This window comes from Herpailurus yagouaroundi, unplaced genomic scaffold, assembly GCF_014898765.1.
Source record: "Herpailurus yagouaroundi ecotype Mexico unplaced genomic scaffold, PumYag 66039, whole genome shotgun sequence".
Lineage (NCBI taxonomy): Eukaryota > Metazoa > Chordata > Mammalia > Carnivora > Felidae > Herpailurus > Herpailurus yagouaroundi.
The window spans coordinates 2,596-6,996 of record NW_024419111.1 but is presented as its reverse complement, the minus strand read 5'-3'; the positions used below and the strand labels follow the sequence as shown (position 1 = coordinate 6,996).

The following is a 4,401-nucleotide window of genomic DNA, read 5'->3' as shown; positions in this document are numbered from 1 at the left end:
CCGACGCGGGGCTCAAACTCACGGACCGCGAGATCATGACCTGAGCCGAAGTCGGCTGCCCAACCAACTGAGCCACCCAGGCGCCCCGAAGGCACCATCTTTAAGAAAATATTCATCCTGGGGAGCCTGGGTGGCGCAGTCGGTTAAGCGTCCGACTTCAGCCAGGTCATGATCTCGCGGTCCGGAGTTCGAGCCCCGCGTCAGGCTCTGGGCTGATGGCTCAGAGCCTGGAGCCTGTTTCTGATTCTGTGTCTCCCTCTCTCTCTGCCCCTCCCCCGTTCATGCTCTGTCTCTCTCTGTCGCAAAAATAAATAAACGTTGAAAAAAAAAATTTAAAAAAAAAAGAAAATATTCATCTTAAGTATCAGTTAGGAATGATTTTGACACAAATTACAGAAAACCATAGTAATTGTAGCTTAAGTGACTTAAGCAAAAAAGAGCATTAATATTCTCACCTAATGAGATTGGAACAAGGCACTCCAGGTTCAATGCCACCACTCAGGCTGCCTCCATGGCTCTAGGTGCTTTCTGTCCTTACGCTTAGCCACCGCTGCCTGATGCCTTCCCATCATCACAATTAGCTTCTCACTGGCACAAGACAGTGGCCTCATACAACTTTTCAACACACTTGTAAGATAGGAAGAAAGGTCAGGGAAATGCTAGTGAATTCTTAAGTGTGTGTCTCTACTCAGCAGGAAGCAAAATATTTCCCAGGGGCTCCCAGTAGACTTCCCCTTATGTCTCGTTGGCCAGAACTTTGTCCATGGCTCCAAGTAATAAGAAGAACTGGGAAATTGAGTGTCTAGTAAAGAAGGATAAAATTACTAGCATTGACTTACATAAGTCATTCATGAGCCCAAGGACACATTAAATCACTGTACAAGTTGGATTATCATTATTTATTATTATTTAAAGATATGTAGATCTTCATTTAAAGTTTTTTAGGAACACAGGGGAGAGATTTATACCAAATAACACAGAAAAATTTCTTGAATAAACCTTTTAACATCTCTCTGTCCCAAAGTCCCATTTCATATATCACTGCCCTAACCTCATCCTGTCTCTCCAAATGAGTGAACACTTTTGAAATTCTCCTCACTATACCCTCTTTCCACTTCTTTTTCCTCCTAACTCCTCATTTCCAGATCTTTCCTTCTATGTCTCCTTATCTCCTTCTTATGTAAGAGTAATCTAGCCTCTAGAAATTACCTATTGGAGTAACAAATTACTCCCAATTTAGTGTCTTAAACATGTTATCTCACAAATTCTGTGGGTCAGGAATTTGAGGGTAGCTTAGTTGGATGTTTCTAGCTCAGCATCTCGAATGAGGTTTCAGTCAAGATGTGTGCAAGGGCTGCAGTCATCTAAAAGCTCGACTGGGGCTAGAGGATCCCCTTCTGAGATGGCTCACTCATACAGCTGTTGACCTTCAGCCTAAGTTCTTTACTCCATGGCCTCTCCATAGGATGGCTCAACATGGTGGCTGGCTTCTCCCAAAGTGAGTGATCTGAGAGAGAGAGAACATGAAGGTAGCCATAATGCCTTTTATTACAGAGTCTCTTCAGTCATATGTCATCATTTTTACTTTATTTTATGAGTTAGAAGAGGGTCACACTCAAGGGGAGGGGAATTAAGCTCTTCTTCTTGAAGGGAGATATATCAGAGGATTTGTGGACATGTTTTTTAAACTATCACATCTATATATCATTTAACATATCACACCTCAGTTTTTTTGAGAGGGGGAGAGGGACAAGGGTAAGAGGTAGAAAAGAATGGGAACAAAAGTGACTCTGGGGTGGCAGCTATATTTGTCTCCTCAGACTGCCACAACAGAATACCACAAACTGGGGGCTTAAACAACAGAAATTTATTTTCTCACAGCTCTGGAGGCTAGAAGTCCAGGATCAAGGTGCCAGCAGAGCTGGTTTCTGGTGAATCCTCTCTCCTCTCTTGCAGGTGGCCACTTTCTTGTTTCCTCATGTGGCCATTCCTCTGTGTGTATTCCTGGTGTCTCCTCCTCTTATAAGGATACCAGTCTTACTGGATCAAGACCCCACCCTAATGACCTCATTTAACCTTAATTATCTTCTTTTCTAATCAATTAATTTTACTTTTTTATTAAAAAAATTTTAATGTTTGGGGCACCTGGGTGGCTCAGTCGGTTGAGTGTCCGACTTCGGCTCAGGTCATGATCTCACAGTTCGTGGGTTCGAGCCCTGCATCAGGCTCTGTGCTGACCGCTTGCTCAGAGCTTAGAGCCTGCTTCAGATTCTGTGTCTCCTACTCTCTCTGCCCTTCCCCCATTCATGCTTTGTCTCACTCTGTTTCTCGAAAATAAATGTTAAAAAAAAATTTTTTTAATGTTTATCTTGAGAGAGAGAGAGAGAGAGAGTGCATGAGCTTGAACAGGGGAGGGGCAGACAGAGGGAGAGAAAGAATCCCAAGCAGGCTCCACGCTGCCAGCACGGAGCCTGACTTAGGGCTTGAACCCACAAACTGTGAATCATGACCTGAGCTGAAATCCAGAGTCAGACGCTTAACCAACTGAACCACCCAGGAGCCCCTGACCTTGATTATCTTCATAAAGGCCTCTTCTCTAAATACAGTCGCATTGGGAAGGGTGCAGTTTACAGCTCCAACATTTAAGTTTAGGGAGATGTAATTTGTTTTGTGACAGTAGCTATGTATGTCATGTTGCTGCTTTACACATCACTTCTATTAAGATCATATTTTAAAATAAAATGCCTTTATGGCTTTTGGGGACAGTATGTTGTACTGTTGTTGTTGTTGTTGTTGCTTTTAATATTTATTTATTTTGAGAGATGGGGGCTGGGGGGAGTTACAGAGAGAGAGGAAGAGAGAGAGAATCCCAAGCAGGCTCCACACCATCAGTGCAGAGCCTGATGTGGAGCTCGAACTCATGAATAGTGAGATCATGACCCGAGCCAAAATCAAGAGTTGGGTATTCAATGAACTGAGGCACCCAGGAACCCCTATGTTGTACTATTTAATATAATCATCAAAGTTATGACATTTTTATAAATAATATTTTTAAGCAATAACTTTCCCCATAGGAAAAAAAATAAAAGTAATTCTTTTTAAATGTTTTTAAGTGTTTATTTATTTTGAGACAGAGGGAGAGAAAGAGAGAGCAGGAGAGGGGCAGAGAGAGAGGGAGAGAGAAAGACTCTCAAGCAGGCTTCACACTGTCAGTGCAGAGCCTGATGCAGGGTTCAAACCCATGAACTGTGAGATCATGACCTGAACTGAGATCAAGAGTCAGCCGCTTAATGGACTGAGCCACCCAGGCGTCCCCAAAATGAAAGTAATTCTTAAAGCTTCTCTTTGTTGTGAAAAATGGCTCATGCAGAAAGATGTATAAAACATAAATGTACAATTTACCAAGTTGTGAGAAAGTAATCATGCCTTTAACTGCTAACCAGGTTAAGAAATAGAGCTCCACTTGCAAATCTGAAGGCCCTGCATACACTTTCCAATTAGCAATAATCACACCTCGGATAAACCTCATTGGCTATGATACTGCCACTGCGCAAAGCTCATGTACTTTCCAAATTATAACTTTCCATCTCCCTCCAAAGGTAACTACAGTCTCATCTTGCATGATATTCACCTTGTTGCCATTCTTTATTTTTTACTACCTACATATGCATTCCCTTGAGTGTTCAAGGCCCTAAGGATACAGAAGTGGAAGAAACAAACTCTCTACCCTTATGGAGTTCACAGCTAACAATAAACATTGATCATATAATTAACAATAAACATAATGAATAAACTGTATAGTATGTTAGAAGGTGATAAATGCAAAAAAAAGCAGAGTTGGAGTTTACTTGGCTCTATAAGCACGTAATGGTTTCAACATTGGAAGGGAGACAAAAAGGACAACTGAAAGTAGGGAGGGAAGAAAGTAAATGAAAGGAGGGTGGAAAAGAATAAAGAGGGAGAAAGGAGGAGGAAACAACAGGAAGAAGAATGTCGGTGGGAAAGCAAACAGAACAGACGGTAATAGGAGGGGAGAAAGGGAAAATAAGAGGTAGAGAAGGAAAAGTGGGAGGTTAAAAGTTTTTTTCTCACCTGGAGGGTTGCTGAAAAGACCCTGAGCTGAAACCCCTTTATTTACATTTTGGTAAAAAGAAGTACTAAATTCTTAATTAGAGAGCAGTTTCCTGCATTGAAGCTTTTTGTTTACTACAAATTTATTTTATGCAAGCTAAAATTAGCTTGCACGAAAGTATTCCTTAATACTTATACAAAATTTAGGCAGCTGTTTTAGAAATGGATGTTTTTGAGCCCATAGCCGATGACTGGGCTGAGCAGAGGCTATGCAACATGCCTGGAATTTGTAAGAATTGCCAGCTGTTAATAAAGTAGTTTTCTTTTTTA

The 4,401-nt window shown here is 41.5% G+C and overlaps 1 pseudogene; it reads right to left on the bottom strand.

Moving 5' to 3' along the window:
* Nucleotides 1–3,377: 3,377 nt before the first annotated feature.
* LOC121024571 (uncharacterized) lies at nt 3,378–3,558 on the bottom strand (annotated as a pseudogene).
* Between the last annotated feature and the right edge of the window lie 843 nt (nt 3,559–4,401).